We start from the raw sequence: 15,455 nt of genomic DNA, 5'->3' as shown, positions 1-15,455 counted from the left end.
TTTAGCCACTGGTTTCTGTTTCTGCTAAAGTCAGCAGATTTTTAGTGCTTTTTGTTTTTTCTTCATGGAAAATTTTTTCTCCACCAACACACCAATCACTTATTTTTTGGTCTTCTTTTATGACTAAGATTCTTAAAGGTCTTCTCAGAATATTTGTCTCATGTTTGGGTATTTTTTTTCTAACTCTTTTTGACAGTTTCTAATTTTCCAGCATTATCTGTTCAACCAAGAGCCATATATGCCCTATGACACTGATGTCTGTGTTCACCTACTTGCTCTGCCTCCATCCTAAATCTTTTGCAGAGTCACATCTTTATTAAACATAGTTTGTCATTCAGCATCATTCAGAATTCAACACAAACTGCATTCCTTGTTCCTGAACCAGCTTCTCATTTGACGCTGGTAAAACCACAGTTGTTCCTGTGTGTTCCTAATTCATTCATATGCTTCTCCCTACTTCATTCATTGCTTCATCCATCTTCATGCCCTCCACCCATTTTGTCTTCACTAGGAGCACTTCACTATTCAGAGAACTGAAGATTTGTTGACCTGGTGTACAAGGGTGCTAGTAAGAACACAACCCTGAATCCTGTTCCGTTTGCAGGGGATACCTGTTGTCTGCATCTTACATTAAACAGCGGTCTGTGCTCTTATTTTACAATAAAATAAGAGCATAGACTGCCGTTTCACCATTCATAGTCCCTTAGCAGTGAGGCTACACGAGGGAAGGTCCCTGATTCCCTTTGTGCTATACCCTAGGAATCTCTCATGTTTCTATACAAATTAGAAGAACTTGAGTAGAAAGGGTGGAGTGTGGGATGCAGGGAGAAATCACGTGCATTAATCCCTAGCCTGGTGGATGAGGTGCTTTCCTGAGAGACGTATCTTTCTTTTCTTCAGATGAGAAAATGGATCTGGCCTTCAGTCACTGCACAGTTGAATGGAATAGGAGGTTAGTTTATAAGAGACAATCCATTAAATTGCATGCAAAAATTCTTTTGGGTGCTTCATCATCACCTCTTCTCATTGCTGGAAACCTCTTTTACTCCCTTGCCCCCTAACTCATCCAAAATATCTCACAATATATGCATCTGGGTGAGTTCTCCTCTGCCTCTGCCCATGGCTGCTACAGATTCTTCATAACTTATTTTGTCCTAAAGAGTGTGAAACTTATGTTCAACATTTTAAATAAGGAAAACTCCAACATTTTCTACTAAGTTTGAGCTCCATCTCTCCCCCTCTCTCTGTATCTCTCTTTTTCTCCCTCCCAGACAAATAAAATGAATAAATGTCCATGACTGTGATCTCCTCCCCCTAATCTTTCTTTGCTTTTCCTTCTCTTTTTGGTTGAGCATTTTTAACTGGAGAGGGGGCAGAGTGGCAAAAGAAAGCTCAGAGACAACTAAAGTTTAAAAAAAAAATACAGACTTAGCATCTCATTTTCATAAGTTTTCTTGATTATGGTTTTCATACAGCATGTCACAGCAGGGCTGTGTTGAGGCATCACTTATAGCAGCACTATGCCACCAACTTTAGAGGGTTTTATTTATAACTTTTAATCCTTGTGATAAAGCTTCCTTGCAAATTCTGGGAAGGACTTACACATTCTTCAGATGTATCTTAAAATTTCTGCTTGTCTTTGGCAAGATTGGTTCATCAAGAAATGAAATGCCAGACCTTAGAAAAGAAAAAAACATATCTATCCCTCTCTGGCAGACGGATTCACAGCGTTGCTTGAAATGCAATCTGTGTTGCTAGACTTCTCCAAGACAAATGAAAAAATATTAAATAGAACTAAAATTGAAGGATCAGAACACAGTATAGAATCCTTCCTTTCAAATGTCACTTGTAAATACAAGTGTAATTCCCCTAACCTTTCTGGCTACAAAGTATATTGTATATTTCCTTCCTTCCTTCCTTCCTTCCTTCTTCCTTCTTCCTTCCTCCTTCCTATCCTTCCTTCCTTCCTTTCTTCCTTCCTTTCTTCCTTCCTTCCTTCCTTCCTTTCTTCATTCCTTCTTCCATTCCTTCCTTCCTTCTTCCTTCCTTCCTTCCCTTCTTCTCCTTCCTTCCTTTCCTTCCTTCCTTCCTTCCTTCCTTCCTATCCTTCCTTCACTTCTCCTTCCTCCTCCTGTTCCTTCCTGCCTGTCCTTCTTCCTTCCTTCCTCTTTCATTCTTTTTCTTTCTTTGTTTTCTTTCTTTGCTTCTTGGTCTTTTGATTTGTCTTTCTTCTTTCATCTCTCCCTTTTCCTTTCCCCCTCCTTTCTTTTTCTTTCTTCCCTCCTTCCCCATTTCATCCCTTCCTGAACTGCTCTGTTCCTCTCTCCCGCTCTTGTTCCTTTCCAGAATTGTTGACTTTGAATGAAAAGGGGCAGTTTTTAAAATTAAAATTGGCATAGGCAAAAGGACAAAGTCATGCCACCTCTTTGTCTCAGTTCTGAGGATTCCAGGATCATAAAAATAATTTCTAAAAGCACAGAATTAGCTCAGAAGTTTGGGTAAGTTTCCGTAGATATCAGTGACAAGTTGGGTCATGATGACTAAATCTGCTCCGTAACGATGATCTCAAAGTAATAATCAAAGTCTAACTCTTTGCTTTGAAAGCCATAGCTGAGCCTTTGGGCTGTGCTTTGGTACCTGCGTGCCTCTGGATGCTGGCACTATGGGCGCTGACTGAGGGCTGAGGTGAAGCTAGCAGGAACCAGGCTTCTGCTACTCCTGTGGGATCTGCAACTCCTCCTGGCTGCTCTTTGCCCTCGGGCCAGTGGTGGACTTCACTCAAAATGAAAAGGAAGGGGGTTGTTTCAGGGTCAGCATTAATGCAGGGAAGCAGCTGAGGAAAGTCTTCAAGTTGGAGGCTGCTGAGCCCCCATAGTCCATGGCTCCTTGTTGTTAATAAGGTCTGAGTCCAAACTATTTCCTGATAACAAGGGAGGTACTGGAAGGTTGTGCTGAGCTTTGGTGGCTAGAAGGACCCTGGCTGCAGAGAGAGGAGTAGGGTAGCATCAGTGCCAGCCTATGACTGGGCACATTACTGCCTGTGCCAAGCTTGTGCCAAGCAGTGTGTTGTAAGCCAGGGGTCTGTAACCCACTTGGTTGCCTTTCAGATCCCTTTTGCCTGGCAAATAAGCTGCACTGGCACTAACTCGCACCCGGTTCTCCTCCATATGCTGCTCTTACTGCTGAGCTTTGCAGGCCACAGCCACAGATCCCACTCCTTGGGCTCTTCACCCCACACTAAGGGTGAGCCTGGGGATGGCCCAGGTTTCCTTGAACCGCTCCGTGGGCTTGTGCATGTCAGCCCCTCCCCTCAAGAGCTCCTACTGCCAGCCAGATCATCTTGTACCCCACATGATCTCTCCCTAAAGCAGGGCAGGTCGAGAGCCTCAAGTAACCAACAGCCTTGGTGAGCTGGTGGGTGCAGGGGAGTGTGGGCTGAATCCATGAAGTTTTCCTCTGGCCTTTCACAGTCAACTCATGGGAATTCCTGCACTTCAGAAAATGGCAGCTGTGCTGCAGCAACACCAGTGAGCTCCATGATTTAAATTCTGGTAGGAAAAACACTTGTCAAATAGCTCACACTAATCAATAAGTGTCATCTAATAACAGAAGAATCTGTAATCAGCTATGACCTGCATGCATGAGACATTCATCTTGGATTTACAAAAAAACTTGTGGGACCAGCAGCTGGGCTTGTTAAGTTTCTTGTGAGCTACAGCTCTGAAATTCTTGTCTTACTTCTCTTTGCATGCCAAGGAAATTTTTTTTTTTTAATTTCGGAGCAGGTCAGTCCACATATGCCTAGCAACAAAAATTATGCCACTAGAGTCATATGGCAGGAAATATAATGTTGACTTGGTCCTGGCTGTGCTTTTTATCCTTAACAAGAGAAAATCAGGAAATAAGGAGAGTGTTGGATTTAATTTGGAATTTCCTGGCTCCTTGCTGTTTGTTGTCTTGAAGATAACACTATCTAAACATCCATGGTCTTAAAAATTTAATTTCCTTTCTCTATTTCCTAGTTTGTATTGCTCAGGCTTTCAAGCTTCTATTGTGGCTCCTCTTCAGGAAGAGACTTTTTATAATTCTGAGTGTGTTTTCACACAGCATTTACATTCCTCTTGTTCTTTTCCACTTTCTCCCAAGTGAAAGCTCTCCATTCCCGCACACTTAGTCAGCCTGTGGTGCTAGAGGGTAGGCACAGAAAGGAGAATTTGTTGATACTGCCAGAGCTTTCCTATTTTCCTTTTCATTCTTCTTTAGATTCTGTCACCAAGGATGGCTATTGCCCAACAGGGCATGTCATGAGACCTTACATAGGGCACCTTTGATCTTGGTGTCCAGTATGCTCCTCAAGAGCAAGGAATTCTCATTCTAGAGGCCAAAAATAAACCCCATCTTGTCATTACATCTGGAAACCAACAGGGACAAGCACAGATGCTTTCCTGTGATGTGATTGAACTCACCTGTGTGAGCTGCTGCCACCTCAGTGGAGGAAGAGTGTCCTGTTAGGATTTTGCACAAAACTGTGTCCTCGCTGCGCTTCTGCTCTGGGAACTGGTGGTCATACGTGGGCCAGGGAGTTCACTTCCATCCCTCAGTGAATTCTCTGCCAAGAAAGACCAGAAAATTCAGAGGTATTCTGGCAAGGGACATGGTTGCCCCATTTAGACCTCTTTGAAGGTTCAGACTCCTTTTGCTTGGTTAAAATACAGGATCCACACATTCCTTTTATTGATGCTAAAAGGACATCACATACTCTTTTAGTATGGTCTGGAAAGTTGCACTCTGCAGACAAGGAAATAAAGTCATGTCTTTACAACAGAGAATCTTTGGCTGATTCTAGGAACTGGGTAGATTAGGCACACTGCTTCCCACTTAAAATCTGAAACAAATTCAAGTAAATGGCTTGGTATATGTGGAAATTATTTTTTAATAATGTGTAGGTATTCTTGTTTATTATTTATTTGCATATAATTCTGGTAGCAATTAACATCTTAATGAAACCTTTGTATAGAATAATTTTTTAATGAAAACGTGATTGTGAATATGATTTGCTGCTCCTAGTAAACCAAGCATAATTAGATCCAGTTTAATGTGGAAACTATTAACATACAAAAAATGTACTCTGAAAACATTCCTTTTATGACACCGGTTCATCAGAAGAAGCTGAACTTGCTTTTCCCAAGGTCCTGCAACACAGATGAGGATGAGATGCTGTTGCAGTTACACCACACTGTCCCACTGGTGAGATTCTCAGGCATTTATTTGCAGAAAGCCTGTGCACTGTGAACCTTTATTTACTTTTTCTCACCAGAGGATTTTACTCCATGAGGAAGGGATGAAACCTCTTTCAGCTTTAGATTTCAGGAAACTCAAAACTCAATGAGAAATTAAGGTTGTGTTTGGTTTGGGGATTTTGCCATATTATACCACTGGTGACAGCCACTGATGGAGCTTTGTCAGCACTGTCCCCAAGCACACACAGGCAGCACTGCTATTTGCACTGGTGGAGATTAGCTGGCCACCAAACAGCAGTAAATTGCACAAATGGAAATCAGAGTTTGCTGTGCCTGGCTGACATATGTCCCTGCCCATGGCAGGGGGTTCGACTAGAGGATCTTTAAGGTCCATTCCGACCCAAATCATTCTGTGATTCTGTGACTTGCATAAAGGGTTTTGCCAATGTCAAAATACTGGTTTTGCAGGTGGAGCATTTTTACAGGGCAACTAAAAGCTAATGGCTAGCATGAGTTTGACTGTGACATATCACACCTCAAGCAAAGCAGTGGAGAGGACAGTCAGGACAGTCAAGCTGTGAAATATGCTTCAGGGGGGCTTGACTCGCACAGGCCAGGTCACTCACAGCCCACAACCTTTTCTCCTAGAGTACACGGAATTCCCTTCAAAACTTCTGATAAGCCCAAAATCTGAGCTCATAGTTTCAAACCTTCTGGGCAGATTTCTGTTTGATTTCTTTGCTCTTTTTTTTTTTTTTTTTTTTTTTTTTTTTTTTTTTTTTTTTTTTTTTTTTTTTTTTTTTCCTTGTACATGTACAATCATCCTGTTATGCTCAAACTCACACTGGACAGACCAGGAAAGGACTGAGAAGGGAACTTTTTCTGGACCCTTAGGAGCTTAGAAGACACATGGGGTACTTTTAGAAGGCTTTGACCAAAATCCGGATGGGCTTTCCCTTGTTGAGACCTATTCTGCCATGGCCTCACAATTATTTATACATCAGGATTCACATTTTCCAGTGTGGTTGTGTACAGCCATTTTTACACACCTAATTAAGCCCAGAAATGCATACTTAGTGTTCTAACGATGACAGAACCACCCAATAATATTTAGCGCTTATGTACATATGAAATGGTGCATACAACATCAAAGCTGTGTACACACATTAAATAATTCATCCTTATAGTAACTGCCAGGGGCAGGGGGGAGAGGCATTAGCTAAAAAGCTCGTGCCCCCTTGTTGCAGCAAGTCATTGGCAGTCAGGGTTAAGCACTGTGAGGGTCCGATGCTGAGCTTTATGCTTCATCTATTAGCTCTCACTTCTCCCCAGTTCATATGTTATTTGGAATGTTTCCTACTTCAAGACATTCTCCTGTGGGAAGCAGCTATGAGTCCGTATGAACAGAATATTCCTTAAAAATAAACCAGCGATGCCCAGGCTGGAGTGACTGGTGCTGTCGAGGAGATACACAGATATAAGTGATGCTGCCTGAGCTGCTCATGACACAAACACCCACAAATGTGTTGTGACGCCGGGAGGCCACGCACCCACACGCTCCAGTGGTGGGCAGAAGCATCCGGGTGTCACAGCATTGGGAGCATGGTGCAGAGGAGGGCTGGGTGCTGGGAGGCGGAGGAAAGCCCAAAACGAGTTGAGCACAGCAGCTGTGTCAGTGGCTTAGTGCTCTGCTGTGCTTAGGACCAAATGAGTACAGCCCTACCTTGGTCACCCTCCTACTCACTTGTCGTGATTAAATTCAATCAGCTACTACCAAAAATTACATAAAAAATGACCGCAAAATCCCTTCCAAAACACGAGGGGTTTGAGATTAGTGGGGGCTCTCTTTCCCCTCCCTCAGCATTTAGCCAAAGTGAGCAAAAGAAACACGACAGGACAATTGAATTTTTCTGCAGAGATCCTGTAGCTTTATCATCAGGATGCATCCTGTTACATGGTATTATTTGCATGGTTCAGCTGTGTGTCACATGCGTTGGCTTTTGTTTGCCTCTTCCCGTGAGCGGTGAGGTGTACGACACCTCTGAAAAAGCCCATCTGCAGAAGGCAGCTTTCCGAGGCTGGTAGAGACGGTAGCCAATGCTCTGGGAAAGTGCCAGCTCAGATGCAATAATAATGTGGAGTTTCACTGGCTGAGGACAGCAGCTCCTGCTCTTCTGGCGACAATTGGCAGGTATATGGCTCTACACATAGTGCATATCTCACAGACATGGCGATTTTTTCCAAGAAGATTTTGGACTTCAAATTTTATAAATGCCTTCTTGTCTTATTTTAATCTATGTCACAATTTGGTGTAGTTGTCTTTGTGCTCAATACAAGTTTACTTGTGAAGTTTATATTGCTGTTTTCAGATGATAGCACTGAGTCCACAAATTCTTTTAAAAGCTACTTCATCTTCAAAGAAAACACTCCCAAAATCCTGTATATATTCCAGAGCTTTGTACAACATGTGAGAGGCTCTGAAAGACCTAAATAATAGGGACCATTTTCTATCTAGATATGTTTGGACATTCCTTTATAGAGCATGTGGAAATATATTCCATTTTCAAATAGATACACCCTCCTCCTGTAACATGAGTCAAGAGGAGAAAGCCCACACAGTTGTTTTGGTTACTTAGGAACTTCCATGCCTGATTAATCAGTTTCTCTTCTCTGCTTCAAGGAACCTAATTGAACTTGTCATTTTATTCCTCTGAAATGTACTCCAAGATTCAAAAAATTCTGGCATTTCTAATATTTATTCTCCACATTTCAGTTGCCAAATGTACCTCCCTTGGGGATACTATGGATTGGCTTCCATATTAGCTGAGATGATCCTGTGCCTTTTCTGGTCTTGCCTATGGGGAATGGAGCTTCTTCTGCTCTTTTGGTGCGGTTTGGCAGGAACTGAGCCCATTCCTATACCATGATGCTTCTGCACCAACAGTGCATCTCTTTCTCTTGCTCCCACAATATCTTTTCCCTCCAGCATCTTCCAATTACAGTATTCCTTCCATTGCCATTAAATTTAATATAATCCATCAAATAGTCCCACAGGGGATATCTTTCACTTTGGATTTATCTGCTAATAGACACATGGTAGCAGATGATCTCTCTTCTCTCTCTTTTTTTCTGTGAGATTATTAATTACTAACGCAATTTTTATCACAGAAACCTGGCAGTCTCCAAACATAGTCTCATATCTTCCTGTTTCATTTGAATTTCTCCAGTGTAAATTACTACCTTTCTATAGGTGTCATTGCATTCCAGCATAATTCATTATAAAATAGAAATAAATTATGTTATTGGCGTGTTTCTTCATCCTTAGCCCCCCCTTCATTGTTTGATCTATTCTCTTTGGTGCATTTATACACTCATTTTTCACCAGTTTATAAATGTTGCAGTTGGAGACTTGGATCAAATTCTCACCTATAGGCACAGGGCTCCCATCTAGATGAATAGCTTCTCTAGGTTTAAGGCCAGAAGGAAACATTAAAGCATCTGTTCTTATTTCCTGTACATCACAGGCCATTACATCTCACACAATTACCCATATATTGAACCTAAGAGCTTCTTTGGCTAAAGTACACCTTCTAAAAAGGCATCCAGCCATGATTTGAAACTCTCCAGAGATAGGAATCCACAACTTCCCTTGAGGATTTGTTCCAGTGGTTAATTAACCCCGCTCTTAAAAATATATGGCTTATTTCTCATTTTAATTTGCCTTGCTTCAGCTTCCAGTCACTGGTTTTTGCTATACATGTTGCTGCTGGTTAAAGAGCCTTACAGTAGCTGGTATTTCCAGGACAGTTATCTTTCAGTTTTCTCTTCAATAAACCCCCAAATGTTACACACTAGGTATCTACAGAAAAATGGATTCCCAAAACATTAAGTCATTCCTATGGTTCTTTTGGAACCTTTTTCAAATTTCCCTCACAAAAAATAACATTCGTATGTCTGGTCATGATCTGCAGAAGGAAACCCTCCTGGCTTCTCCTCAGTCCAGGTACCATCAAGACATGATCATGCATAAAGATACGCTTGGGCCCAGTCCTTGGAGGTGAGTTTTCTCAATTAGTCCAGCACAGCCTGAAAATTAAGTCCCATCCTTCCCAGGACAAGGAAGCTCTGGACAGGAACACAATATTTATCCAGATGCATACCCTCCCTCCTGCCGTCCTGGCCCATCATGAGATTGGAAAGAAGGGCCATGCTGCTTCATGGTCCCTTGGCTGAGGTGGCAGACATCCATCATGGAGAACTTCATTCAGTTTTTTGTGTTGCATTTTTCTCCACCAAGAACTGGCAATGCCTCTGCAAATAATGGTAGTTCCAGGGAAGAAGCTTTTGAGTGGCCATTCCCAGCTGGTGCTTGGGCAAGGCAGAAGCAGCTACTGAACATGTGCACTGATGTACCTAGCCTGTCCAGGCCTAATGTTTATTTTTATTAGTGATAAGTTGCTGTGAGTGTTTCTAAATGTCTCTTCTAGATAATGAAAGCTTTGCTTCAAAAAACAAGCAGCAAATAGCATTAAAGAAGTTTTATGACCGAACCGGGAAGTGCTGTGGGTTTTGCAGCCTGTGGGCCCCAAGGAGAAGCAAGAGCTTGAAGCACTTTGCATCAGAGGCTCAGGCTGCCTCAGTTCCATCTGTGTTTAATTAAATCCTGGCCAGCCAGTGATACCCATCATTGTGCCTGCTGCAGAGCAGAGTGCAGCTGCTGCAAGAGGTGAGACCCGCCTGCAGCCTAAGACAAAGGGTAGGTGACTGGGGCAGCTATCCCTTGTCCACCTATTCAGCCCAGGACCAGGGTGCCACCTCAGAGCTCCTCTTTAGCTGCATATAAGCCTTCATGCTCCATAATGAAGGTGTTAATGGTGGTTGCTGAAGATTTTAAGTGCCTTTAGAAATTAGATGCTGTCAAACCATGCTGAATTAATGAGGCTTAGGATGCCTGGCATATGGTGGGATTTAGATCTGCTTATGGCTCATGGCAGCACAGGACAAGGAAAGCATCACACTGAGTTGTCTGTGCAGGGATGCACAGCCCCAGCCCTGTGCCTGTACCTGCTGTGCAGTGTTTTATGGCATTATCTTCTAGCATGCATGCAGGGATGGTGACTGGCCAGTGTTCTTCCACCTGTGCCAGCACGCATGGACAAAGTGCCTTGACTCTGCTTTCAGCCTCATTAGCAGCAGGCTCCATGTATGCATCCCCAGCCAGGAAATAAAAGGCAGTAAATAAATTCAGATTTTCAAAACAAAGATCCTGTGAGGAGCACTGGAAAATGTTGTTTGCAGGCTGCTGGAGACAGTTGGGAAGGAAGAGGAGATGCTTAGTGCTGTGCAAGGCTCTGATCTGAGCCTGATGACAAGCTATCAGCCTCAAGGTTTGCTTAATCTTTGCTTTAATCTCGTAGCCGCACCAGAGGGGTTGATATTCCAGTTCTGTGACAACAGTCCCCTAGATCCCTGGGCTCAAGGATATTTTAGACATGCCTGTGCTAAGTGATAGTCCTTAGATATTGCTCTTCTGCAGACCTCGTGGCCATGCTGTAAGATTCTCCCTTTGGACATGTGGAGGGGGGAAGATTAGGCAAGGAAGAAGATTTTTTTTTTTTTTTTTTTTAAATGTTGAAACATTTTGTTTTTCAGGGAGGGGGGATAGCTATTTATTTATTTTTGATGGAGTCAGGACAAACCATTTGTTTGATGGATTAGGCAGTTTTAATATGTCAGGTTGCCTAGGGTACAGGCCAGGCAGGTTAGCTGAAGCAATTGTCTCTATACAAATGGAAAGAATAATGTCCTGAAAAGGCAGCATTAAGGGTTCTGCTCTCTCATCTACAGACTATTCCACAATACTTACCCTTTAAATCCCAGTCGAGCCTCTTAAGGAGACCTGAGTTAGCAGTGAGAAGTAAAGGCTTTTGTGGCCTTTTAGCTGCAGACTAAATACTGCTTTAATAATGCAATGCTGTGGTTTTTTTCCCTCATAGGAATTATGTAATAAAGCCTGGTAGTTTTGGTGGAGGGTTTTTTGTTGTTGTTTGTTTGTTTTGGTTTCTGTTGGGGTTTTTTGGGTTTGGTTTTTTTGGTTTTTGTGTTTTTTTCGTGCTGTTACAAATACCTCAAGCTTCTATTACCAGGAGTTGCCTGGTGTAAGTAAAAACCAGACCATTAAGTCAGTGACTTGCAAAGGAGAATATTATGAGTCTAATCCTCTTTGGCTAGAATGCTTACACATTACTGGCAAAGTCTGGCTCAGTTTAGGTTAGGGTGGCTCAAGGGTACACAAGGCACATGTCAATGTGAGGAGAGGTACAGTCTGGACTGCCAAGGATGATGATGATGACTACCAGCTTCCCATATGTGTCTCTGTACCCCAGGGAAAATGTAGGGTGCTCTGCCCTCTTCTGAAAGGGTATGGTTGGAATTACTTTTGGGTAGTAAACACATCCACAGCTCAGCAGTGACTGACTCATGCACGATCTGCCTCTATTGCTCTGCTTGTGAATGTGGTGGTAGAGCTCTTCTAATTTACAGCAGCTTCCCCTCCTGATTTATTTACCAACTCAGCCTTTACAGAAGATTGATTTTTTTGATACAGAACTAGGCAGTTTCTTTTTTAAAAAAAACAATACAGGCCTGTGTAATCAAAGTTTGACTTTTTTTTTTTCTAAGAGTGAACATTTCCCAAGTGCTTGTGTCATTGATAGGGATTCAATTAAATTTGAGAAACGAAAAGGCACCAAGTGCTCATGCTGCTGAAAAGGTTGTGGTGGTTGTCATACCTGAGTGCTGCACATGCACCTGAAGTGTAGTTTGCTTCCACCAGTACCCTCCCATTGGCCAGCAACTCCTGCAAAGCATCTCCGTGCCTCTCTGCAGTGGTGAGAAACACGCTGCTTCGGTTCCCAGTAACTTACTTTGATGCCCCAGAGTGACAGCACAGATCAGATACAGAAGGACACAGAGGGACCCCCTGAAGCAGGCAGCAAGAGGAGTTTGCCCCAGAAGTGGTGCCCACTTGTGCCAAGGGATGCTCACCCTGTGACACGAGGGCTGCTGCAGCACCCCCACGCTGGCCCTGGCTGCCCTGGGACGTGTTCCAGTGTGGAAAGGCATTCACCAGGCCATGCCCAGGGCCAGGTGAGCCCATCAGCCAGGTGGCTGGGAGCTGGACTTGCCTGTTCTGCCCATTCCTCTGAGGAACTTTGCCTATGAAGGACACAGATGCAGTCCCTACAGTTTTGGTGCTCCAATGGGCTCTGAAATTCAAGTTTCCCTCAGAGCTCCTGTTTGGAAGTGCAGAACACTTCTAGATTGTTCTGATAATGAAAAACAAGACCCTGAAAGTCCCATTGCTTTCTTGGCACAGCAGGAACCAGGTTTGATGGAGCTGTTGAGTTGCCAGTGTGACAAATTCTGCTCCAGTTTCCAACTCTGAAACCCAGGTCATGTAGTCTGGACATGATTTGGCAGGCATAGTATGTCCAAAACAGAATTTTTTTTTTTCTTCTTTTTTTTTTTTAGCGGGATCAGTTCAGCTGGATCTGACTCACCAGGCAAGTATGCAAGCACTTGTGTTGGCACTGTGGAGGTGGCAGCATAGAGAGAAGGAACAAACTGCCAGAGGGCATGGGACCACAGAAAATGTACATCAGCCCATGTTCTCATGCCTCGCCATTGTTCACTCTTCGGGGAAAAATGTTTTCCTATTCATTCCCACCTCCACTGTGCTCTCTAGAAGGCAAGAGACATATTCCTTTTTGAGATTGCGGTCCATGCTTTCCTGGTAAGCAGAAGGGTGTAGGCCTCAGCAGGGGCCAGCTGACACAGCAGCTAAGACTAGATCTCAAATAACTATTTAAAAACCTTGTGTAATCAGCAAGAAAGGGCAAAGAGCTAAAGCATGAGCATAGAGCAGCACTGAGTTTGAATGCCCCTCTGTCCTTTCTTACCACAACCAGTAGCTCCATCATGTCTGTGACAATAAAACAAAGGATCTGAAAGGCCCAGTGTTATTTGAATGAGTTTTAAAAAGAAATGAAATTATGGACACTCACTCTAAATCAGGGCTAAATGTTTTGGATGAGAGAAACCAACAGTTCTCAGCTTATATTATCTGTGTAGGAGGTCAGCTGCTGATCCCTGTGTTTTCCCTTTTAGCACCAGATGCAACCACTTGCACTGGCATTGAGAGAGACAACTCAGCCTTTAACTAAGCTAAAGTAGATCCTCAGCTTTCCCAGGGGAAAATGAGATAAATTTTTTACCTGCATATATCACTTGCATAGAAAAGTATTTGGGCTAAAAGACTAATTTACTGGTGGACAATGCGGCCTTCTTTGGGTCTTTAATGACACTTTGCTGTTAAGGTATTCTTCCTGCAATCTATCTGTTAAGATCAGTAGATGTGTAGGGTTTTTTTTTTTTTTTTTTTTATGCACATATCCACATTTCAGTCAGCTTCAGAATCCTGAGTGAGGAACTCTAAAGGTGAAAGTGGAAGATTTCCTTAAACATCAGCTTGAGGTCTAAAGACCAACTTTCAAGAGAGGCACAATTCACACTCAGCACAGCTGGAAGCAGCCAGGTCCCTCTCCAAGTGCCTTGCCACGGGCACTAACCCTGGGGTACAATTTTCGCTGGGCTCCCTGCCAAGGAACCCAGCAACTGCTGCCACGGAGGGAGTAAAGCAGGAGTCTGAATACAGAGCTTTCCTCCCCCTGTGACAGTGTCCACCCAGCATCTCCCGAGCTGTAAGGGGCTGCAGCCCAGAAGGCTTTTTTAATCAACTCCTAGGCTAGCTATGAAGCAGCAAATCCTCTCTCCTGGCCTCCTTGTCCAGATCAGTGCTTCGGATTCCCTGGATGCCCTGAACATGCTGCAGCAGGCAGTTCAGCAACACCAGTGGCCACATGCAGAGAGATCGTCTCTCCTTCTGCCAGAGCTATCGGGTTTTGCAAGTGCTATAATAAGAATAAATAAAACCCCTGAAATAAATAGGAAAAGATAAGGAGGCAGAGAACTATAATTTTCATGACTGATAGTATTACTCAATTTAGACATTAACATTCTAGCTAAAGCTTTAAGCCTTGGGTTTACTGAGCATGCCTGTTACTAATTTTGCCTACTCAGACTGCATTGGTAGCAGGTAGGTGTATAATTTTGAAATGACTTTGAATTATATTGCATGTTAAGCATTGCAGAGACAATGATTGTATTTTTTTTTCCCCTGGCAGCTGATGAAAAGTCTTACAGGATTTATTACTACCCTTCTGAAGGTTTAGGAGGAGTGTTTACTGGATGGGTCCATAGCCTGTTTAACTTCCCATATTCTTCTATTAAAATGATATGCTTAATCCTTCTTCTGTAACTAAGAAATGACACAGAGCAGATCCCCATCCCTGACTCATGACACTGCAAAATCTTAAATCCTCTCTCTTCAGAGTTTCAACCAGAGAAGATTATACTTCACCCATCTTGATGTGGTTTCTGCTGTCAGACAGGTCACAGCAACCACCTTTCTGGAGGGAACAGACAGCGTGGGGAAGTCCCCAGAGACCCCCACAGCATGATGCACACAGCAGCTCCAGGAACAGCCTGGCACAAACAAGGACCAGGAAGGTTCCAGCTCTCTTTCTTTATCCTTCTCTTCAGCTAGACGGAAAGTGGAGTGGCCCTGTTGTGATATTATTATTACATAATTAAATTATTAATAACATTAAAATAAACAAACAAAAAGGTAAGGATACTACTTTATTTTGGGGAAAGATTTTGAATGTGCGTGGCCTGTTTTCACTATGCATGCACATACATGAGAAGGAAAGAAAGCAGCATCAAAACAGTACTAGTGCAAGCAGTCGGGAAGCAACTCTGTCAGCATTACTGAGAGCAGCTTCGTCCCTGATGTTCTCCACCCCATCTGCACACGTATGGATAAATAAATTCTTTCACTCACATGACAAATCCATTGAATTACTGCCAGACTTTACGATTCTACATTGACCCACCAAAACTCAAAATAGATTTTCTTGGAGATAAAAACCCGCAATGAATATAGAGGCTGTTATTTATTCTGTCCCATCATTGTTTTAATGTCAGTGAAAATGCAAATACACTAGAGTATAAAACTGCACTTTCCAAATGCACACTGATAGTTCAAAAACCCGGGGTAAAATATAATTTCTGCTGAAGTCAATAAAAATTCTA

Source organism: Hirundo rustica, chromosome 3 (assembly GCF_015227805.2).
Source record: "Hirundo rustica isolate bHirRus1 chromosome 3, bHirRus1.pri.v3, whole genome shotgun sequence".
Lineage (NCBI taxonomy): Eukaryota > Metazoa > Chordata > Aves > Passeriformes > Hirundinidae > Hirundo > Hirundo rustica.
Note: the sequence above shows the minus strand (reverse complement) of the source record.